The 26,409-nt window shown below is 35.9% G+C and overlaps 1 long non-coding RNA gene across 2 annotated transcripts in view; it reads left to right on the forward strand.

Annotated features, from left to right (window-relative positions):
- Positions 1-10,262: 10,262 nt before the first annotated feature.
- Positions 10,263-26,409, forward strand: part of LOC107877912 — a 30,331-nt gene continuing 14,184 nt past the window's right edge. The window contains exons 1-2 of one of the 2 annotated variants that reach the window (XR_001676623.2): positions 10,263-10,774; positions 14,276-14,850. This is a non-coding gene — a long non-coding RNA (uncharacterized LOC107877912). Of the gene's footprint in view, positions 10,775-14,275; positions 14,851-26,409 lie in introns of those variants that run through there. The other variant, XR_007042724.1, reaches the window with a different exon arrangement.

The following is a 26,409-nucleotide window of genomic DNA, read 5'->3' on the forward strand; positions in this document are numbered from 1 at the left end:
CTAGTTTTACAGTTAGAACTACTAGTGCAGGAGTTACTATTCTAGCTTCATTGGTTCTCACGTTCACCATCTATATATTAAATAATAAGAAGGTCAAATACCATTTTGGGTTTCCATATACCAATTGTAATAAAAAGAAAGAAATGATAATTTTCTAAAGTTGTATAGCCTCTCAAAGAAAGTACAAACGTCTCTATACAGATTTGCAAGTCTCTACGGAATTTTTTGGTGCAACAAAATCAATGAACTTAGGGTTCTCAAAAAAAATTTTCATGACCCAAACCCATCATGAGTTTCACCCACACTATTCCTCTGGTAGGAGAACTATTAACCAAAATACCCAACCATTAAACTTAATAGAGTTTACAAGAAACTAGAAATTTTATTAAATAAACCAATATTGTTGAAGTATTCTAATAATAGTAATAATGCAAAAATATACACAAATGTCTAAAACAACCCCAAGAATTGAAAATCATTCTACCTAAAATAACTAAGAAACATCAACAACGGGTTCAATCTCAAAAAATATAAAAACATCCATGTCTAAAACAAGTGGAAAATAGCTAGAGAGAGATGACTCATGGCTACATAGAAGATATAGCTCACCCTTAAGTCAATGTGCATCATAGTCTAAAGCTGAGATATCGATGTAGTCATTAGAAGATGCTCTATACTCATCAATATAAGTACATGTAGAATCCTTACAAAACCTTTATATACTGGAAGGGTCATCGACCAATCTAAAATAATAAATGTGAAACAAATTACTATAACCTTGTAAACAAGGACAACTATGAACACTTAGCAATTACCTTTACCTTAGGTATGTTTCGACTTAGCATTTTACAACAACACCAGATAAATACAAATAAATGTAAGTCAATGTCTACAGTATACAAAGTTAAGATAAAAACTATCAACAATATACTAACTCAACAACCATGACTAATAATAACAACTTCCACCTTTTTTGTTTATATCTATAAAGAGAGATCAATAGAAATTATACTTTTCAATCATGTCAATAGCCCGACACACACATGGATCCATTCGAACAACATAGTATCCATCGGTTAAATCAAGGAACCATATATTGATCAATTAACAAATAAACTCGGTCTATTAAAGGATCCATTAAACTCACTAATCCTTGTAAACATATTTTAAGGATTGTATGCTTTCCCACTATCCATGAAATACAAAGGAGAATCTTAGTCCATGTACCAAATATCAGAAACTTCTAGTGTCTTTTCAATGACCCTCCAGGATATTTTTAATTTTTTGCATTCTTCTGACATTTAGAGCCTTTCCTTAATAGCCTCAAGTAATTTATGACTTGCCAGTACTATCGATTTCATTATCGGATAATTTTTTTTTATTCTTTTTTTTCTATTTTGGAGCTTTTACTATTAAGTAATAAGTCTTGGACCAAAAATCCAAGTAAATAACCTTAGATGATAAATTCAACAGATCCATTAGCTCTAAAATTTTAATTTTGGGGTGGGGGACCCTTGGTTCAGGTACTGGATCTTTTAGACTCATTTTGGGCTATTGAGTGAATATTTGTAAATGACCTTTTGATAGTGTGATGTTTCATGATTTTGATGGAACTTTTAATGCTTAAAACAAGAAAATTATGTAGGAACATAAGTATTATTATTAGATATGATGTGCAGTTGTGATGATTTTAAAAAAAAAAGAGGTTCAAAGCAAAGACTGAAAAAAAATGAGCAAGAGTTGCTCAAGTGGTAACCAACGAGTCAACCTATGACTCGTGGGTAATACTTAAGGATTATGGGTAGCATTAGTAAGTTGAGTTTTAAAGATGTATACTGAGTTTGGTCCTACTAGTCTATCTATAACTCTTAGGTGCAACCCACGACTCATGGGTTGCAATCTTCAGTTTAAGATTCTGAAAGATTAAAATATGCTCTGATTTCCATGATTTGAAGGCATGATTCATGGGTTGTACTTAGTACTCATCCCATAAATTTGTGAGCTGTTGTCGACCCAAATTTCTTACACAGTTTAGGATAGGTTTTATTTTTATATCTATAAATATGCCTTTAATGTTTTATTATTAGTATATGCACCTTACATACTTTTTACATTGTTTTTAGTTGTGAAATACATTATTGATCTTAGAATTATTATTAATTATTTTTAGGATTATATTGCTTTGAGATTTTGGGTTTTTATTATTATTCTTTTTAAATTCAACATTATGCTTTCATCTATGGAATCTTTGTTTGATATTGAAATCTTGAGTAGCTAAACCCTATAACTAGCATTGTAGGAACCCTGATTAATTAACTATGAAGATTAAGTGTGAAGTCATTCTAGATTGGTGTTCTTGCATGTATTTTGATTTCATTCATTTTTATTTCTTTCTTAACAGGTGCACACATTAAGAATTCCTAATACCATTACTTTCTCAAGAGAGAGGTAGAGATTAGGAAAATAGATAAAAATAGTAATTTGATGTTATCAACCTTCATCTAGTTAACTTTGTCTAAGAGAAGATAGTTAATCTGAAATCATAAATCAAGGGTTTATGCTCTGAGACAGAGATGAGATGACTGAAATTGACCCAAACCAAAGTTAAAAGATGATTAGGTGGTATATAACTAGTTATATTTTGCATGAAAGGCATCGAGATAGTTTTATAAGCATGAACAGTTTGTGGAGTTATGAATTTTGGAGGAACACAATCCTAGTGTTCATCTGATATTGATCATAACCCTAATTGCCCAATGATCATTGTTGTTACTCTAATTTTTATAAGAAAAAACTTTTTAATCCATAATTTCTAATTATAACATCAAACGCTTGATAGATTTTTTACCTATTCCTTGTAGGATCGATCCCAACCTAGTTGGGTTTTATATTTGACTGACGATTGATTTATACTTTTTTGGAGGTGAAATTTTAGCAAAATTAAATTTTGACGACGTTTCTGAAGGTCACAATTACATCTTGATTGAACTATTATGTTAAAGTTATTTATTTCATTTGTTGATTTTTTGTTTTCTACTATATGTAGGGCACAAACCTATGTATGCCTAGTACTCAGAGTTATGGAAACCACCTGATTCCATTTGATCTTGAGCTTGAATAGACTTATGATAGAAGTGTATGATGGAGAGCAATGAAGTTTATGATTGGGGGGCTTTGTGAGAAGGGGTACATAATGACCTATTAGTATTGAATGAGCCATCTCAACATGGTTCTCACAAAAATATAGATCAAGTCACTACTCATTTAGTGGCTTTAGAAAATGCAAGGTAAGCAGTTGCTTGTCAGGTAACTATAGAGGAAAAGGCTAGAAAGAAAGACAAATATTATTGGGAAGCACTCGACAGAGATTGAATTAGAAGGAAAAGAGATCAACAAACCACTCAATCTTACTTGCAAGTATATGATAATCCAAAAAAAGATTTGAGGTATGTTGAACTAAGTAACATGTGGAATCATTCCTCCAGAATTGGACCAAGGGATGAAATTTGATATTACAAGTGCAATAATACCACTGCTAAACTTGAAAGAAGTGATTGATAGCTTACCTACTGATGATACAAACATGTACCTTATAAACTTTGTGGGAATTTGTACTTTGTATAAATTGTCTGGGGTGAGATAAAAAGCTATATGACTGAGGTTGTGCCCAGTCTCTCTAATAATAAAAGCGACTTTGTGGTTTAAAGAACTACCTCTTAGGACTATTACCACTTAGAATGAGTTAAAGATGCAGGTCTTGGACTAATTTCTTCCACCCTTTTGAAAGTTTCAATTGAAAGATATGATCTATAATTTTAAATAGTTATATTTATAGGCACTATATGAGACATGGTTGAGGTTCAAAAAAAAAGTTAATAATTGTTTCAAATCACCAAATTATGGGGAGAAACTTGCCTAAAATATTCTCTAAAGACTTGAATGCAAAGACCAAGGTTGTAATTGAAACTATTAGAGGTGGAGTTTTCACGAGTCTTTGCTGGGATCAGGCTTTAAAAATCTTAGAGCAAATTACCAAAACTAACTAAGGGCATCATAATCAGGAGGCAGATGGATCAGTGATACTTATGTGATTGGTGCTTTTGATGAACAAAAAACATTGGATAAGATACTAGCTCAAGATATAACATAACTGAGAACTGAGATTAGCCTTCTTATGAAGCAATTGCAGAAGTTGGAGTAGAAAAGGTAATTGCAGTGGGTACTCAAGCCAAGGATTTTAGACATAAAGAATCTGATTCTAACAAAGAAATAAAGTATTTAGATAGATAGATGAAGTGTTTCCAAGCTTAAGGCTAAGAGCCTAATCAAGATACGTGGAACTCAAGGTAAGAGAATCATGGTAAAAACTACTATAAATACATATATAGGGTTATGAGTTGAGAGTATGATAGTGATTGGAGGAAGAAAGATGATTATAAGGATAAGAGTGACATTTATGTTCTACCAAGGAACCATTATGTTGTGTCCCAAAGTTCAAGAATGGATGTATTTATTCTAGAGCTTGTGAAGGGTTTATAGAGCCATGAGTATTGTCTTAAGAAAGTTAAGGCATATATTTTAGGGTTAAACCAGAAAGTAAAGTTGCATTGCAACCATAATTAAGCAGTTTGAGCAGATGTCTGGCACATTGAGTAAACTTTACTTAGGTACTTTTCCTAGCAATACTATTTAGAATCCAAAAAATATTAGTCACTGCCTAGCTATTACTACTCGAAGTGTTAAGGCTACTATTAATCCACCTATGACTATGGTTGATTTTGTGAGGAATAATACTATAGATGTTTATGATATAGATCAATCTAAAACTGAAAAGTTGATGACTAATGATGAGGTATCTTAAAAACCTATAGTTGCTAAGAAAAAAGTTTATCATAATAAAAGAAAAGGTAAGGAGGCCACACCAATATTGAAGCCCATTCTACGAGGTCTCTCGCCTTTTTCTAGGTCACAGAAAAAAGATGATGAAGGAAAGTATCAGAAGTTTATGTCTAAATTGAAAGAATTTTTGTGAATATCCATCTTATTGAAGATTTTGAGCAGATGCTTGGTTATGAAAAGTTTATGAAGGATTTGGTGACCAAGAAACGAATAGTGAGTTTTGAGCCCACTTATAATAAGAACCGCTGCGGTGCCATTACCTCATGATCTTTAGTTGAAAAGAAGGAGGATCCCAGACCTTTCATTATTCCATGTACTATTGGATCTTTTACTTTTGCATAAGAGTTATATGATATGAAAATTAGCATTAACTTGATGCCACTTGTCGTTTACAAGCAGTTAAGTTTATGGTTGTCTAAGCTGACATCAATAAGACTTTATATGGTAGATCACACTGTGAAGAAGTTTGTTTATATATTATGTGATGTGTTGGTGATCGTGGGTTCTTTTTATATTCCTAGTTGATTTTATGATTCTCAAATATGAGGTTGATTTTAACATCCCTATCATCTTGGGACTTTCCTAGATAAGAGTATGCCATTGGTTTACATGAAGATATGATAGATGAAGTTCAGGCTTAATGATGATCAAGTCATATTCAATGTGTGTCAGTTGATGAAATAGGCAAAAGATATGTAGGTAGTGACTGTGACAGACAACGTAAATGAAGATACACTAATTATACCTATTAAGGAGAGGCTCTTTGATGAGGCATTGGCAGGAGTGATCATGTATTTTAATAGAAATGGAATTGATGAATATGAAGAGATGGTGAGTTCACTTATTGGCAGAGATTCATATACATATACGACAAAGAAATTAGACCTTGATATAAAAAATAGAGCAATTTTGCCTGCTCAATTATATATTGAGGAGCCACCAGTTTTAGAATTGAAAGTGCTCCTCTCTAATTTACATTATGCATTCTTGAGGGCTAATAATACCTTGTTGGTTATTATTGTAGCATATTTTCAAAAGTGGCAGGTTGGGGCCTTAATATCAGTGTTGCAGAGATTTAAAAGAGCTACTGGTTAGAATATTGCTAACACTATAGGAATTCCACCTTTAATTTGCTCGGACAAGATTTAGATTGAACCAGAATGTATACCTAGATCTAAGCATCAACACCAATTAAATCAAACTATGTAAGAGATGGTGAAGAAAAAGATCATTAAGTGGTTATATGTAGGTGTGGTTTACCCTATTTCTAATACTAAATAAGTGAGCCCAGTTAAGTGTGTGCTAAAGAAGAGTAGGATCACTTTGGTCTCCAATGAGAATAATGAGTTTGTTTCCATGATACTAGTCATAGGTTGACGAGTTTGTATGGATAATCAAAGATGAATACTTGAACTAAGAAGGATCATTATCTTGTGCTATTCATGGTTCATATGTTAGATCATCTTATGGGTAGAGGGTGATATTTTTTTCTTAATGCTTATTTGGGGTATAATAAGATTTCTATTATTCTTGAGGACCAGGAGAAAACCAGTTTCACTTGTCCATATGGTATATTTTCATTTAGGTAGATGCATTTCAATTCATTGTAATGCTCCTACCATATTTCAGCATTGCATGATGCCCTCTTTTCTGAATGGTGGAGGATACTATCAAGGTATTCATAGATGATTTCTCTCTTATGGGTTATTCATTTGATGATTGTTTGGATCACTTGGACAACACATAGCAAAGATTTGAAGAGCGCAAACTATTGCGAAATTGGGAGATGTGTCACATCAAAGTCAAAGAAGGGATAGTTCTTGGACACAAAATTTTGAAAAAGGGATAAAGTTATACAAGGCTAAAATTGAGGTGGCTGAAAAATTGCATCCACCAAATTTCATGAAAGGTATTGGGAATTTCAAAGGTCATGCATATTTATTTAAGTAATTCATCAAGGAACCCTCTAAGGTTGCAAATTCATTATGCAAGTTGTTAGAGAAGGAGACAAAGTTTGTTTTTGATGTTGCTTGTCTCAAGGCTTTTGAGCGCCGAAAATAGAGGTTTATTTCAGCCCCTGTCATTACATCCCCTGATTAGACCTTAATATTTAAAGTTACGTGTGACGCTAGTGATATGGCCCTAGGAGTAGTCTTAGGACAAATATGTGAGAAGATACTTTCGCCCATTTACTATTAAGCTAATCACTCAACCTCGCTTAGAAAAATAACACAATTATTGAATTGGAATTTCTTAGGTACCTTATGGTGAAGAAAGAGGCTATAAAAATATTGATATGATGGATACTATTGCTGCAAGAATTTGACTTTGAGGTTGAGGATCAGAAGGGCACCAAAAATTAGGTTGTAGACCATCTATCTTGTCTAGAAGAGGAGATGATGCTTAAACTAGGGGATAAGCATGAGATTGATGATATTTTTCTAGATGAGCATGTTTTGACAACATCACAAAACATAATCCCTTGGTTTGCTGACTTTGCGAACAATTTGGCAAGTGACCTCACCATACAAGACATCTCGTTCAGCAGCAAAAATAATTTATGCATGAGGTACGAAAGTTCTTTTGGAATAAGTCATACTTAATTTAGGTGTGTATTGATGGTTTGATTCGGAGCTGTATTCCTAAGCTGAGATGATGAGTATTTTAGTGTCTTGTCATACATCTCTAGTTGGAGGTCACCATAGAGGTATTTGTACTACCCAAAAAATTCAGCAATATGGCTATTATTGGCAAAAAATCCATAAGGATGTACATGACTATGACAGGGCCTGTGACCAATCCCAAGGGCAGGGAAATATCTTAGAAAAGTATGAGCTCCTTATGAAGCCTATCCTTGAGCTTGAGTTGTCTGATATGAGGGGCATAGATTTTGTGCGATCATTTGTGAGTTTTAATGGGATAAAGTACATCTTGGTGGAAGTTGACAATGTGTCTAAATGGGTAGAAGCAATTTTTCTTCCTAACAATGAAGGTCGAGGTGTCACGAAATTTTTAAGGAATAATTTTTTCTCTTGATTTGTTACTCTACGAGCTATCATCAGTGATAGTGGGTTCGCAATCATCCGTTCAAATCCTTATTTAAGAAATAAGATGTGAAGCATAAGGTGGGAGCACCCTGCCATCCACAGACAAATAGGAAAGTTGAGGTCTCAAATAGGGAGATTCAGTCCGTTTTGGCAAAGATTGTGAAGGCCAATAGGACTTCTTGGTCAAGAAAGTTAGATGATGCACTTTAGGAATACCAAACAACTTACAAAACCCCCATTTGTTCATCTCCTTATCAACTTGTGTACGATAAGGAATGTCACTTGCCAGTAGAACTTGACCATAAGACACTATAGGAGTTAAAGAAGTTGAATTTTTAGCGGAGTGATGCCGTACACCTGATATTAGATAAGATGAATGAGATGGATTGATAGCTTCTCCTTGATATGAGAGTTTTTCATTGTATAAGAAGAAGATAAAATTGTACCCCGAAAAGAGAATTGAGATTAAGGAATTCAAACCCAGTGATTTAGTTATGCGTATAATTCGAGACTTTGTTTGTCTTCTGGCAAGTGAAATCTATATGGTCTGGAATATTCATTGTGGTTAGAATATTTCCACTTGGTGCAATTGAGTTACAATAAGATGGTGATTCCCCATTCAAGGATAACACACATTGTGTTAAGAATCTTATGGGGAGCACGAAGAAGATAAAAGATTGTGAGTATGGGAGCCTTGATGAAGTCTGATTAGTCAAGGGAGTTGATTTATGCCATGATATTAAATTAGGTTCTTCAAGGGAGGCAACCCATGGGATTGTTGGTAGCATGAAAATATTACTGGGTTGAGATAAAATTAAAAAACCTTAGACAAGTCTATGTAAGTGGACTCACGAGTGCAGTCTACAAGTCGTAGGTACAACTTACAACTTGTGGACTACAATGTGAGAATAATAGGTGATTTTTTGTTCTCTAAAGTTAACTCATGAGTCTTACCCATGATCCGCGAGTCCTACCCAAGATCGTGGGAATTAGAGATCACCAACATATTTTAGAATCTTGACTCACAACTCCTACCTAGGAGTTGGGAGTCAAACCCACGATTAGTGGGTTGAGTTATAGAAATCACAATGATAATTTTAGTTGTAGATTCAAACTCACAACTTCAACCCACGATTACTGAGTTCAACCCAGAAATTGTGAGTTGAGTTGTGAGTTTCCACTAGGTCCAACTTTTACTTAAAACTACTCGGTATATATAACCCAACACAGATTAGACCTTTCCTTTTCCTTTCAAACCTAAACCCAATCCACTTTTGAAAGAAATTATCTACAACTCAAAGTTAAACAGTTCTTATCACATTTCCTCCTTCCTTAGTCAAATTACAACCCTAAATTAACTCATTGTGCACGTGAGAAGCTGCGTAATTAGGAAGATAATCCTATTTTCTCTTTGTGTCAATCATCACCAGTAACAAGTACTAAAGAAAAGGTAAACTCTTTCAAAGCTCCAATTGTGCAATTTCAACTTTTGTATTGATCATGGTTTTAATGTCTCGTGAATTTTACAGTGTGGACTTGAACTGAATAATATGCACTTCTTCATCTCAAATTGAATTGCATATGTACAATACGTACTTTGGAATCATAATTTGAGAAAAATAATTTGAGTAAACATCAGATTTGGACCTATGAACCCAGTGTATGACTCGTGACTTGTACTCACAAGTACTGGATTTGACTTGTGGGAATCAGGCTTGAAGTCCTGCCCTCAGAGGCTTTGTCTGATTCCCATGAGGGCTAATCAAAACTCATGACTTTAACTCATGAGTCATGGTTTGAACTTGTAGGTTGGTTTATGAATCCACAATTCCATCCTATGAATCATGAGTCAATTTATGACTCATTACCTGGACTCACAGGTTGGACCTGTGATAACGCTCAGATTACACCCCTTAAAACATAAGTGATCATTATCAATACAATAACCCAACATAGGATGGGATCCATTCCACAGAGAGTGAAGACAATGATTTCAATACTTGAGAGTCTTAGAAGTCAACTAGTATTTATCTCGGAATGTATTAAAATAAACATAAATATAAAATGGAGAATTTGTTGGAATGTTTTTGAAGCAACAATTACTTTGCTTGTAAAATACTATCTCAAGTCTGAAAATACTTATAGTGTAATCAATTGGGAGTAAACCTTGTGGTTATGCCATTATAGGTATTACTTTATGCATTGGTAGTTGAGAATTTATCCAAATTAAGCTAGTAATCACGGGTAGGCTAGATCTAAAAGATTTGGTGTCGATTAGTCGATAAAACACCAAATATCACAAATGGTTTTTGTCTAACACCTCACAAGTTTAACAATCACTACTAGAAATTACCCCTATTGCAACGAGTCTTTTGGCAACGGTTCCAAAAGCGTTGCGATAGATGGAACCGTTGCAAAAAAAAATCTTCTAGTAGTTCTATAACAGTTGCTATTGATGAATAACTTTCTTATAGCAACGATTTCTTAAACTATTGTCATAAAGTCACCTATAGCAACACGTTTTTAGAAAAAATCTATTGCATTGGTTTTTATTTTTCCCTCCCTATTTTTTCACAAAATTTGCCAAAAATTTTAAAAATATATAACAAAAATTAAAAAATATATACAAAAACCTTTCACTCTCAATGTTACTCACTCTCAGTTGTCAATACCAGGGCTGTGAGCCCCATTTGCGCTGACTGCACAGCGCCGCTCCGATCGTCGCTCCGACCGCTGGTTCGACCGCCCCTCCGACCACCGCTCTGATTTACAATAGCAGACAGATAGAAATTAGCAAAGCAGCCAGATCTAGTAGATGAATCCTAATAGTAAGTGGTACTTTTCTGTATTGTCTATTGGGTAGAATTAAATACCCATGAATTTATGCCTAATAGCTTGCCATTGTTAGGGTTCGATTTTTCAGCAGAAATACTCATTGAAGTTGTTTTGCTTGCCTTTTTTTCCTCTTTCTAGTTCAATTTCCTACTTATGGTCAATTAAAGTAATCATTGTCTTGGAATGTATATCAAACTAACACTTCACGCGTAGAAATATTCAAAAGAAAGTACAAGTAATTTCCTTGAGTAATCCTACACAAAAAGGATATTTCAATTGAAATTTGGTAGTCAAATTTTTAAAGTCTTAATAACATTAGTTAATCCCCTATTAGATGAAAAATGACATCGAACCTGATGTGATTTGTAGTTTTGGTGCTAATATTTGCTAGTAACAATGTAATATATAATGAATTGTACATATTTTTCTAATTTCTTTTTACGAATATCAAATATTATATCAAATACTGAAATTTCTATATTAATAACTGATAATAGTAATCTACACCTCATATGATTGGCAAAAGTTTGGTGAGCTAGTGGAGTTAGCTTTTAACACATAATTGGAAGTCATATTTTTACCTAAATCTGATGATTAAAACTCTAGTATTGGGGTAAAATTAATGGGGAATGGTACTTCAATCTTGTAAGAAAGGAGGACTAACCAAGTCTAAGTATTCATATTATTAGATTTATTCATTCTAGTTTTTAGTTATAGAAAAGAAAACAAAAATGGTATGCATTTGTAGTTACAATTTTGATGTCAAGAAGCACAGAGGTATGTGTTAGAATGGAAGAAGGGTATTCTTTTCCTTTAGTTTTGTATCTAAGTCTGCTGTTAATAATTGTCCAGACTAAGAGGAATAAGAAGCCTATGGGTTCCACTTAGATTTTAGTTTGCAAATGCTATCTGGAAGTTTATGCAGTTTTTTGCAATATTTGAGGTTCAACAGAATAAGTGATTCTAGACATCCGATGGTCTCATGAAGCTTAATCAAGCTTTTACAATATCGAAGGATCTATTTCTAAAGATTGGGGAGTCCGAAAAAATCAGATGTTCTTAGAAGCTCGTTGAAATGATTAAGATCGAAAATCTTCACATATTTAAGAAACTGAATCACAAAAGATAGAAATGAAAGTAGAGTTAGAAAAAACCAAGTAATTTTCTACTATACATTAAAGACTGAAGCACATTATACCACACCTTTACTCCATTCTAAATTTTCATCAATATTCTATGATGTAATTCAATCTCCAAAAGACTCTCCAGAGGGAAATCAATTGGCATACATTCTTATTGTAGCCCTGACTGGCGAAACCATGTTAATCTCTTAGGAAAAACGTCAAAAGATCCTTGAATCTCAACTTGATCGAATTGAAGTAGTATCAAATTTTGTATATTTGTAAATACATCAGTTTTTAGAACCAGCTAATTTGTGACTTCTTTGGCATCTGACAAATGCCATGGAAAAAAACCAAACCTTTTCTTGTTGAATTGACCTGCCAGAGGATTAGGATAGTTGAGAAATTATTTTGTGTTATGTTTCTTGAGATCAATGGCATGAAATCTTGAACTAACTATACCATTTTCCTTTAGCATATCCATGTCAAGGATAATGTCTTGAATTGTTTGAGTGGCCTGTTCAGATAGAGGACAGAAAATGATAAGTAACTATCAGTGAAAAACAACTTAATTCCACAGAATCCCTACTTTAAGAGCTATATAAGATAGAATTTCTTAGATAGTTCTGGATTAAGATATTATAGGAATCCTTAGAGCACCATAGTCGAAAGCATTTACCAAGTTTCGTGGGTGATTCTTGGCGAACAATGTCTCTTCCCATATCTCAAATCATTTGATGCATAACTAACCTGTTAGACTCACTAATCCTTAACAATTTTTTGTCCGTGAGATTCTCAATTCCAATTATAGCATAAAAGTTGTACCTATTGAGAAAAGCTATTACTATACCTCTGTCCTATCCAATGAAAAACCAAGCTAGGTGGAGAAATAAATTTTTATCATGATCATCCTTCAGAGATTCATAACTTACTGCTAATTTCTTGAGGATTTGGTGATTTGGAATTGTTTCCAACTTCTGTATTGTACTTTTCAAATATCGATGGTTCTTCCTACCAAAGTAGCACCAAGAACTTCAAGTGCTAATGGAATCCCTCCTTAATGGATTGCTACTGGTTCTGAATACACTTCAAAACCTTTAATAGTACAATTTTGACCAAATCAATGCCAACTTAATAGCTTAATGGATTCGTCTCTATTAAAAATTTCAAACTCATAAAGCTTATGCACATCAAAAGGCCTAAGGAATCTCTTGTTCCTAGTTACTTATAAGGGTTATTCGATTACATAAAATTTATTTCAAAAATTATGGAACTAATATGTCGAAACTATATGATCCAGGTGATTCATATATTATATGGAACTAAGCGGAACTTTTCATTTATTTGTAATGTAGGAGAATGGATGGTATTATTTGGTCAAGTGTAACACATTATGTTATACTTTAAGTACATACACCATTTTCCTCTACCCAAAATCAACTCACCTTAAGTATGGGGATTCCTGTAGTTGAGTGTCCACAGATCTTACCCCTGCCTTTGTGGGTAGAGAGGTTGTATCCGATGGACCCTCAACACATTTAGCTACCGCTCAACCCTGAAACATTGGGTTTTGGTCAGAAAATCTTGGTATGTGTAGTGTCGTCTACTTTTAACTTTGTCAAATTACTTTTTGACAGATTAGCCTATTGTAACAAAGATATAACTACCATTGTTTTTGTGATCTGCTGGTGTAGTGTATGAACATCACGATATTTATCTACCAATTAAAGCGTAGCGATGACTAGAAATGCATGTTGAGTAACGAATTTGGATTGCTTTCCTTTTCAGAACCTTCGTTCTATGTTCCTTTTTAAGTTCACAATCCAATTGTTAAGACAGTTCATCACCTATTCGTGGAGTTCTAATCTGACTTAAGGATGATGCTGTGTCTAGAATTGGAGTAGATAGAAATTCTGGTAAATATAGTTGCTAAAATGTTGTACTATTTCATAGTGCATAGTGCAGCCTACTTATTTAGGTTGATATATGAATCACCTAGATCATATAGTTCCAATATGTTAGTTACCTAGCAGCTTTTTGCACAGTTGATGAATTGGTTCATGTTTTTCTGTATCACGCTTACTTTATCTAGTAATATCTATTTCCCAAGAATGAATCTGCAAAACCGTTATAATTGTGTGATGAAATTAAGATAGCATCTATTAATATCTATTTCCTTATAACATATTTTGAATTTTCTGGAATAATCATTTGAAGAAAATCAAGGGCACATTTGGGAGATTCGAGGTAAGTGAGGTTGATGTATGCATTTGAAGAATTTGGTATTTATTGTTGTTGTTGAGCTGTTCATTTTTTATGGTAATTGTGAATATTTCTTACTGTTGTTTATGTTTTGTAATTCTATTTTTGTAGATCCATCTGCCTTGCACTGGGCTATACTTTCATTAAAGAGGATGATGTGAGAATCTAGTTCGAAAGAGCATCAGGTGGATTTACAGAATTGTCAGTGGTTTGAAGATCTGAAGTTCCTGCACTCTGTAGACTTTCTGTAGCTCTTTTCTTTGCCTTTGAACTTGAGCAAGAGGCTTCCCACTATTACCTAAAGTCATAAACTTTCAGTATCAGGTTTTCAAGGGGTAAGTGAAAAGTCAAGGATCTGAATTTTGTACAATCACCCATGGTAGAGTTTTGCTGCAACTCACCCCAGGTTGACACACTTGATCATTCAGATATCACATTAGGAATTCTAAAGCCTTTCAGTTTTTTAGTTGAACCAATAATTGACAAGGTTCAGTTTTGTAGTTACACATGTTGTGTACAACATGCTAGATGAAGAAGGTTTTAAACAGATAGTGAATATTACCATTAGATATGGTGCCGCCCTCACAATCTAACTAGAAAGGTTTTCATTAAGGATGAGCTTGAGATTATTGTTAGAGCTTGTTGGACATGGGATATTCTAGTTGCAACAGACGAGGTTTGTTTCACTTTTGTCACATTTTCTCATTGCTTTTATATTTCGTCCCTTGTTTAAGCATATCTACAGAATGAATTTTATAATTTCTACTCTACCGTGAATCTCTAAAAGAAAAGAGAAGAACAAAAAAAGAGATTCAATTTACAGTGCTACAACTTTTCACTACTAAAAAACTTTTGGTGAAGTATATATGTTCTTATTCTATTTGTTTGATCATTTTTTCTTTAGTCAGCATGCTTCTTCAACCTTTCTTTGCACTCTACCTTTTCTTTTCAACAAAGGTTAGCATACTATTCCTTGATTGATACCTTTACGTATAAGTAAGATTGCAATGTATTTATACATCAATGGGTTACCTGCATCTGGAACCAATCATTTCCAACTTGGAACTTTATATAACATATGTGTGGCTATTGTTTCCAAATTTAGAAAGATCTGGAATGAACTAATAAGAAAATAACTATTATATAAAATGGACCGGAGTGAGTACTTTATCTAGTTATTTTCAAGTTTTTAGATAGAGCAACTTGGGCAGCAGCAGTGGCATGTCTTTCTTTTGTGCTAAACCAGCTTTGAGGATACAATAAAGAATGCAGGCTCAAAGAGATGCCATTGACTGAGATGTTACAATGAACATCACTGCATAATTACAACAACAACAACAATAACTACAAACCTAGTATAGCAGTATATATCACTACCTCGAACGAGGTAGAGAGGCTATTTCCGATAGACCCCCGGCTCAAGATAAAAGACAGTATAAAAGGCAGTATACAAAAACATCAAAAGCATAGAACATGATAAAATAACATAGATACAACATCCACAAAAAAAGTACATTGCCAAACAAAAAACACCACAATTCCCCTACCTACTTACTATAACTCAACCATACCCTTAACCCTCTATCCTAATGTTTTTCCTCCATATCTTCCTATCCAAGGTCTCGTCCTCAATCAGCTGTAACTTCTTTATGTCACGTCTAATCACTTCTCTCCAGAATTTCTTCGGTCTACCCCTACCTAACTTAAAACCTTCCAAGGCCAACCTCTCATACCTACGAACTGGGACATCCGTGCCCCTCCTCATCACATGATCAAATCATCTCAACCTTACTTCCCGCATTTTATCCTCCACTGAACCACTCCCACATTTTCCCGAATAATTTCATTCCTAACCTTGTGTGCCCTTGTGAATCCATATATCTAACACAACATTCTCATTTCCGCCATCTTTAACTTTTGGATATGAGAATTCTTAATCGGCCAACACTCCGCTCCATACAACATAGTAGGCCGGACTACAAATCTATAGAATTTTCCTTTAAGCTTGGTGGACACCTTCTTATCGCATAAAATTCCCAAAGCTAGCCTCCATTTCATCCAACCTGCCCTAATACATTGAGAGACATCCTCATCTATCTCTCCATTCTCCTGAATCTTAAACCCGAGATACTTAGAATCCAACTTTACTACCACCTCCTCGATATGTCTCGAGTCATTAAAATTGCACTCTAAGTACTCCGTCTTGGTCCTACTCAATCGAAAACCTTTAGACTCCAGGGTTTCTCTCCAAAACTCCGGCTTATTATTAAACCTTTGTCGCGATTCATCAATCAAAACTATATCATCCGCGAAAAGCATACACCAAGGCACCTCACCTTGTATATTCCGCATCAGCACATCCATCACTAAAGTGAATAAAACGGACTAAGAGTTGATCCCTGTTGCAACCCTGTCAAGACTGGGAAATGCTTAGAATCTCCTCCCACTGTCCTTACTCAAGTCTTCGCCCCCTCATACATGTCCTTAATCGCTCTGATGTACGCCACCAAAGCCCCCCTAGCCTCCAGGTATCTCTAAAGAACCTCCCTAGGGACCTTGTCAGATGCCTTTTCCAGGTCTATAAACACCATGTGAAGATCCCTCTTCCTCTCCCTATACTACTCTACCAGTCTCTAGTCTCTGCACAAGGTGACTTGCCTCAGTCGTGGAGTGACCAGGCATAAAACCAAATTGGTTCTCCGAAATTGACACAATCTTCCTCAACCTCCGCTCCACTACCCTCTCCCAAATCTTCATCGTGTGACTCAACAACTTTATACCCCGGTAGTTGTTACAACTCTGAATGTCACCCTTGTTCTTATATAGAGGAATGATCGTGCTCCATCTCCACGCCTCGGGTATCTTTGCTGACTTAAAAATATTGTTAAACAAGTTGGTTAGCCACCTCAACCCTGACAAGCCAGAGAACTTTCAAAAATTCACCAGAATCTCATCGGGTCCCGTCGCCGTGCGACTTCGCATCTTACAAATAGCCTCACTGACCTCCTTTACCCTAAACCCTAAATCGCTGGCAAAAGCCAAAATCGTGACACTCCCAGGAATGCTCGAACCCTCCTAACACAAAACCTCTGTCCCCCTCATGATTCAAGAGCCTATAGAAATATGACTGCCATTTTTTCTTAATGAGGCTGTCTTCAACCAAAACTCTGCCATCCTTCCCCTTAATGCACTTCACCAAATCCAGATCATGTCCCTTCTGCTCCCTAACCTTGGCAAGCCTAAATAATCTTTTCTCCCCGTCTTTCTCCTCTAACACCTTATACAAACTCTTAAAAGCTGTTGTCTTAGCTGCTGTAACAGATAACTTAGCCTTTTTTTTAGCTACCTTGTACTCCTCCCTGCTTACCCACTTCTCTTCTTCATCTTTACTTTTCACCAACTTCACGTAAGTCGCCTTCTTCGAATCCACCTTTTTCTTAACATCTTCATTCCACCACCAATCCCCCCGATACCAGCCAGACCAGCCCCTCGAAATACCCAACACCTCTCTAGCTGACTCCCTGATGCAGCCAGCGGCCTTATCCCACATACTATCCATGTCTCCTCTTCACTCCCACACCTTTATTTCCTCCAACTTAGCCCCTATCTCAGAAGCACTAACTAGAGTTAGAATGCCCCACCTATGGTGCATACCTACTACAGAAGTTTAAAGTAGACTCCCCAAGACCAACTTGGTAATCAAAACCCTATCACTAACCCTTTCAACCTCCATTACCTGCTCCTTAAGCTCCACTTCCACTAAGATACCTATATCATTGCTACGTCTTTCACTACCTGAATACCACAACTTGTACCCATCTACATCCCTCTCCTTGGAACCCACCTACTTGGTCTCCTGGACACATGCAATATTAATCTTTCTCTTCCTAAGAACCTTAACCAGTTTTATCGACTTACCTTGTAGGGTCCCAATGTTCCACGACCCTATCATTAAACTATCAACTCTCTTATCCCCTCTCTTAACACCTCGCACTCTGCAAGTCAGACCTAACCCACCCCCAGCCCCCGACCCCACCCCCTGACCCCCAAGACCCCCAGGACATGACCCTATTCCACCATGAGCCACCTAAGACACTACTCAAAATAAAGTACAACCAAGGAAAAAAAAAAACAGCAATAACAATAAAGGTGCACGCAAAGCTCAAACTGCAACCAAAATTCAAACACAATAGATGCTTGGAAAAATATACGAATAAAGGAATAAAGAGAAAAAAATTCAAGGTTAGAAGTCACCGAGATATCTAGAGATGTGTCACCGGAATTTGGTCAACTAGAAAATTCATTGGGAGATTTCTGGATTAGATCAGGACTGGGATTTGGTCAACCGCATCACCACTGAAATCAACTTTCTTTGTTAGTGCTACTTCTTCTACCACCATCATTGGAGTTGAGAATGAAAAACCCACACCGTCGGCGAGGAAGAAACAACTAGCAGTATAAAAAGAAAATGGAGTGGGGGATAGGAAGACCAAAAGTAGGAAGGGGGGAGAGAGAAGGAGTAGTGCCCATACCTATCACCAGCGATGTTCTGCCACCGGCGTCGACTTCACCAGAGCCGGTTAGTCACGCCAAAAGTGACATTGAGAAGGAGCATTGTTGTGAACATTTGTAATGCCCTAATTTGCTGAATTGGAATGCTACACGGTGCTCATGACCCCATAGGACCACAAGCTCCCCATAGGACCACAAGCTAACTCATGACTGATATCTGTACCTGTGCACTGCATAATATAATATAAAAATGCAAAAATATGTATTGAAAGGCCATAATGTTCAAATCTGAATAAACATCTGATAAGAACAATGTCTAAAAGTGGTATAACAATACCAAAACAAATCTAAAATAACTATCTGACATGATATAGCCTAAAAGCCTCTAAGCTATCTGAATAAGGAGTTGATGGGACATGTCCCCAACTAACTCCAACTACTGAAATAAATTGAAAACTGAAGTGGTAATAAAATCAACATGTCCTCGAGAGATGAGGACTCACTTCTGACTCTAACTGCTGAGATTAGAATCTACTATCGATCTAGAGCTCATGCCTTTAAACCTATGGTATAAGACACCATAGCGCAAATACGTTAGTACTTTGAATGTACTGGTATTCAAGTGAGGTAGGCTAAATGCAAAAGGGTTATATGCATGAACAATGTTGACTGATATGAATGTGAGAGTACATACATACATAAATAACTATAACTAAACTCATGGTGATGCTGACTACGAAGTCTGAACACTAACAACATGAACTTACTAATACTGCGATACTGATTGATTGAGTTTACTGATAATGTTATATAAGTCACTATTAAGTGAGCAACTGATACTGTATTATTGAATACTAAAGGATTGAAACTATATTATTGATACATGAATAACTATTTTTGACAGTTCTAATTATGATGAACTGGCCTGGTTGACAGTATCTGGCAGTCTAATTATAAAAAATTAATCTTATTGAATGTATTTGATAGTTATGAATGTGAATACTGGTAATATAAGTTCTGATAAATATTATAACTGATAACATGAGTGATTGTATCTGACATACCTAAATATAGTGGAACTAGCTGAGTTCTGTATTGCTAGGTGACTGTAGCTGACAGTCCTAAGTCTAAAGAATTATCTGAGTTCTATTACTGAAATTGAGAATGAGACAGAAACTGTGGGATTTATTCATCTAACAGACATGCCTCAAATCTGAACTAGTGGGGTCTAACCTGTAACCCTAGCAGAAAGGGTGTCAATACGGTGCCATGGGTAGAGACAACATGTGAGTAAACCCTATTCTGTTTGGGAGCTCTTTCCATCTACCCTTTCTATCAGGTAAACTCAAATAAGATGTATTAGTCTTATATATAGGTACATCTTAACCTACGTTGGATACATAGTTCTTGAATGCGAGGATTGGTTCTAAGGATCGTACCCTTTGACTCAGGTAAATCCCTATCCTTGAGTTCACTCGGTGATGAATCCTACTCCCAACTGAATAGACACTGAACATGGATTAATAAACTGAACTAGACTAAGTTTACTGAGTTCCGTCACTGACAGAATAATACTGAGTTCTGAGGACTGACTGAGAGTACTTGAATTACTGAGATTGCTAGGAATACTGTTGTTTCTGAGATTACTGAGATTACTGAACTACTGAGACTGCTGAGATTTCAGAGTTTTTCTGAGTCACATGACTTATTAAATTCTATAGATCATGGCTTGACTTATAGTATCATGATTACATGACATGGCTCTAGGCACACAACTATATTTTTCGGGTACAAGTACCCCCAGGACTCGATAAAAGGAAACTGACACAATGTGACTTTCTTGAATACATGGCCATCAATAATAATCCATAATACATGAGTGAGGGATTTCATGAAGTACATGGTCATCATAATATCTAACATGAATGGTAATGCTTGTAATCAAGTCATGAACCTCATGTTCTAATATCATGGCATTCCGACAACATATACTTTTCATAACGATAGCATGGACCCTATTTAAAAATAATGAAATGACAAACATGTAATATTTAGTTCATATTGTAATAATTAGGGAATAACTCATGCGGTACTTCATAATCATGACCTTGTACATAACATGGAATGAATATAGACACACTATGCGTCCATTCTCCAATCATCACGGACATTTCATTAACACATATATTGCACAGCAACATGTGAGCCCTTTGAACATAATAGACTAGCATAAATTTATCATATAGTTCATCCCTAAGCTATAATACATGATTTCTATCCTTCTAGGCATTTTATCAAATACCTTACATGCACCAATTAGTGCATAGGCATAATTTATCTATTAAATAATTCATCAATTAACACATCATAATCAACTCAATTCATGGATTTCCTCTCATATGCTAACGTAGTGTCATAGATTCACATAAAGATTCCAATTTGGGAATCATACAACATAACATGATTATAAACAACCCACATCATAAACATCATAATTTCATAATTAAAAGAGGGTTATTGATCTTCTTGGATGAAAGGAATCCAAGAATCAATACTATGCATACCTCAAAAGCTTGAATCTTGAAGGAGGTAAACTTTTCTTGAAGGTTCTTGAATGGTGATGCTTTGATTCTTGGGTTTTCTTAGAGAAGGATTTGAATCTTGTTCTTGGGTTTTGATCTTGAAAGAAACCCTAATTTTGATGTTATTGGTGAATGAGAAGTTATGTGTTTTGATTTGATGTGATTGAGTGTTAAATAGGGTGGAAAAAGACCTTAAAATCTCTTTAAAATGATGTTTCAGCGCTGTTTCAGGCAAAACTGACGGTCTGAGTGATGGACCGTCACTCTGGTGACTAAGCATCACTCCAACTGTCATTTTTGGTCCAGAAAACGGACTTACTAATTCATTTTTGATGGCCAAATCGACGGTCCATCACTGACTTGACGGTTCGTCATTTTGGTCGTCGCTCCTTGACAGCTCGGGTAGCTCTCAGTAAAACGGCCATAACTTTTTACTCCGATGCTGGATTTTGGCAAAATTGGTATCGATGCAAAGATAATTCAATTATCTATATTTTGATGGGTAATGATCTCAAAAATTCAAAGTATAATGAGAGATATGACCATTTGAAGTTGACTATACCAATATCCTTCTCAAGAATTAAATCAGTAAGGGATGTTTTAATTCGTCCAATAGCTAGGACCTATTTAAGGCATTAATATACATCAAACTTGATCATAAAACTACCAAATAACTATAATTTATTTTCTTGATATTGAAGCATGATTCTACTATCGATTGGAATTCTCAGGGTATTACAATATCTACCCCTTGAGAACATTCATCCTCGAATGGGATTGAGTGAAAGAGGGGAAGAACATAAACTGACATACATACCGAACATGAATAAATGGAACATGATTTCATGGCTGACATGAATGTTAACTAAATATATCGTACTGAACATGCATGTCTGATGCATGATTACATGACTGAGCTGACGCATGAATGCATGATTGAACGTGCAATGGTAATTGACATTAAGCTTCTAGTGGGAATCTGATATCAAGTTTGTAATGGTAGTTTAATCATGGAACTGAGTAAGTTCGAGGAAAACCCATTACTTAACTGAGAATACGGATGAACCCATGATTATGCTAGGAGTATGCATGAATGGGAACATGAGAACATGAGAACATAACTGAGATTGAAATGTGATGCATGAATTGAATTTTGTGGACTGAACTGAGTCTTGAATACATTTCATACATCTGAGGTTATCTTAAGGGTCAACTTATAAGTGTACTCTACTCCAAAATGGATCCATTACTTAAAAAGGGAGTGGGATTTTTAAGTCATGAAAGTTTGGGGGATTAAAGCGTATCTCCCCCTTAGGACACTAGGCCCCTCCAGGAATACTGACTTGGCTAAGCTACTAAGGGAGACTGAGGCGATGCATAAAGCACCTAGGGACTGAATTAGGACTAATTTGATTTCTGAACTGAGACTGAGGCTAACATTGTGTCAAAGACTATAGTAGAAACTATAACTTAGCCTGTAATAGGGGGCTCATACAGGAACTGAATATTGGTTTCTGATAATTAAGGTTTAGACTGATATTGAAGTACTGAGATTAGATACTGATAACTACTTGGGGAAGATTGACATATGAAAGGATTCGATGCTTAAATAAACCATATATCAAACTCAACACTCGACTAAGGTCTAAGGAATTGAATACCAATATTATGGATTTATCTAGAGATTTAAACTGAGGGTATACATGAAATAATCTGAGCTTGACTAATCACTAGGAGTAGAACATGAGTCATGTGGACTGAGCATATGGTAAAATGTGATAGGAGTGCCTGAGTCATGAGCTACATGACCTAAGTCTAAAATTTTTGTGTTCACGAAACATGATTCGTAACACTAAGCAAACTGAAACTCCTGAATCTGAAGAAACATAAATATGCAAATAACGGATCTGTAACTTACCAATGGATGCATTAGGAGGACTTTCCTGATCCTGTCGGGACTGAAAGGCATGGAGTCTGTTTGGGCATTACCCATTGGTAGCACTGGAATCGGCACCCTGCTAATTTGGGCGACCAGACTGAGCTAAAAAATGACCATGATGACTTTGAGGATCGGGTTTAGGACAATCTCAGACCTTGTGATATAACTTACCACATTCAAAACACGCACCATGGCTGGATCTACACACACCCTTATGATGCTTACCACACTCTTCGCAAAGTGGATGAGTAAGAATCCTGCTCTCACTACTCTGGGCCTTGGAGCCTGATGCCCCATTCCTATGGTTATTTCTAAACTTTGGTACTGAGGTACTAACTGAAGAGTGATCTGGGGCTGAACATTTGTGAAACAACTGAAAATGATTACCACCCTGTTGCCCATGTTGTGCAAAACTATAACTACCTGTTCTGGCTCTCTTATTTTCTCTCTACTTCCTCTTAAGCTTCATCTCCTCTATCTGGTGGGCATATATCATAAGCCTATATATGTCAATGTCACCAATCAATATTATAGTCCTGCACTCCTTAACCACTCTACCTGATACCCCTGACACAAACTTACTCATTCTGAATATGCTATTTGCTACTACATGGGGAGCGTACCTGGCTAACTGAATAAACTTAAGGGAGTATTATTTTATGCTCATTATACCTTGTCTGAGATTGATGAACTCTAACACTTTAGCCTTCTTCTGCTCTATAGGAAAGAACTTATCTAAGAAAGCTGTAGCAAACTCTTCCCACTCTATAGACTTTGTATTTGTACCCCTATATACCTTCTACTATTTATACCAGTTATGGGCTACATCTTGTAGCTGATAGGTGGCTAACTCTACGCTTTCACTAGAAGTCACTCCCATGATGTCTGTGACTTTTTGAATCTGATCGAGAAACTCCTGTGCATCCTCTTCAGACTTGGAACCGGTGAATAAAGGAGGATTCATTCGGGTGAAGTCCCGAATCCTGACTGCAGCAGAATTTTCCATTGGGTTGGCTGGAACAGCATCTAGCCATTCATTCTGGCCTACGACTGAACTGGCTAGAGTAGTGAATGCAGTCCTGAATTCTGCATGGGACACATGCTCATCCACAGAATCTGGCTGGACGGGCTGAGGTGCTGACTGATTTCCATTTTCCCCTTCGCTAGCCTATTTTGGAGGCATGATCTGTAAATGAATGGAAGAAGCAGATTAGACTGAGAGTTTTAAATTTGAGCCTATGCTCACTGGCACGACATGAATACTGAAAGAAGGGAAACTATTCCTAAAACATCTCATATCCTCCTTCAATAAGTGTGGTGCACAACACATGCATGTACAAGACTCTACTAGATGCGGCTTTCAGACTTTCTAGGACACTGTTGAACCTTAGGCTCTGATACCAAGTTTGTAACACCCCAATTTTCTAAACTGGAATGCTACACGGTGCTCATAACCCCATAGGACCATAAGCTAACCCATCACTAATATATGTACCTGTATACTGTATAATATAATATGAAAATACGGAAACATGTACTGAAAGGCCATAAGGTTCAAATCTGAATAATTTTCTGATAAGAACAATGTCTGAAAATGGTATAACAATACTTAAACAACTCTGAAATAACTATTTGACATGCTATATTCTGAAAGCCTCTAAACTGTCTGAATAAGGAGTTGATGGGACATGTCCCCAACTAACTCCAATTACTGAAATAAATTGAAAACTTAAATGGTAATGAAATCAACATGTTCTCAAGAGATGACGACTCACTTCTGACTCTGACTGTTGAGATTGAAATCTATTGCCAATCTGGAGCTCGTTCCTCTAAACCTATGGTATAAGACACCATCGCGCAAATACGTCAGTACTTTGAATATAATAGTATGCAAGTGAGCTAGGATAAATGCGAAAGTGTTATATGCATGAACAATGTTGACTCATATGAACATAAGATTACATACATACATAAATAACTATAACTAAACTCGTGGTGATGCTGACTACGCTGTCTGAACACTGACAACACGAGCTTACTGATACTAAGATATTGATTGATTGAGTTTACTAATATTGATATGTAAGTCACTACTAAGTGAGGAGCTGATACTATATTGTTGAATACTAAAGGACTAAAAGTATATTACTGGTATATGAATAACTATTTCTGACAGTTCTGATTATGAAGAACTAGCTTGGTTAACTGTATCTGGTAGTCTAATTATAAAGAATTAATCTTATTAAATATATTTGACAGTCATGTGTATGAATACTGGTAATATGAGTTCTCATAACTGGTATAACTAATAACATGTGTGACTGTATCTGATAGCTCTGAATATGGTGAAACTAGCTGAGTTTCGTATTACAGGGTGACTGTAGTTGACAGTCCTAAGTCAAAAGAACTATTTGAGTTCTATTACTGAAACTGAGACTGAGACTGAAACTGTGGGATGTATTCATCTAACTGACATGTCCCGAATCTAAACTGGTGGAGGTCTAACCTGTAACCCTAGATGGAAGGGTGTCAATACCGTGCCACGGGTAAAGACAACATGTGAGTTAACCTTATTCTTTTTGGGATTTCTTTAAGTCTGGCCTTGCTGTCAGGTAAACTCAAATAAGATGTATTACTTCTATACATAGATACATCTCAACCTACGCTGGCTACGTAGTTCTGGAATGCAAGGATTGCTTCTAAGAATCGTACCCTCTGACTCAGGTAAATCCCCATCCTTGAGTTTACTCGGTGCTAAATCCTACTCCCAACTGAATAAACACTGAACGTGTATTACTAAACTGAACTGGACTAAGTTTATTGAGTTCCATGACTGACTGAACAATATTGAGTTTTGAGGACTAAATGGGAGTACTTGAATTATTGAGATTGCTAGGAATATTATTGTTACTGATATTACTGATATTATTGAGTGCGGAGATTACTGAACTACTGAGACTACTGAGATTTCTAAGTTTTCCTGAGTCACATGATAGACTGAATTCTATAGATCATGGCTTGACTGAGAGTATCGTGATGACATGACATGGCTCTAGGTACACAGCTATAATTTTTGGGTACAAATACCCCTAGGACTTGATGGAAGGAAACTGACACAACGTGACTTTCTTGAATACATGGCCATCAATAATAATCTATAATACATGGGTGAGGGATTTCATGAAGTACATAGTCATCATAATATCTAACAT

The sequence above is a fragment of the Capsicum annuum genome, chromosome 7 (assembly GCF_002878395.1).
Source record: "Capsicum annuum cultivar UCD-10X-F1 chromosome 7, UCD10Xv1.1, whole genome shotgun sequence".
Lineage (NCBI taxonomy): Eukaryota > Viridiplantae > Streptophyta > Magnoliopsida > Solanales > Solanaceae > Capsicum > Capsicum annuum.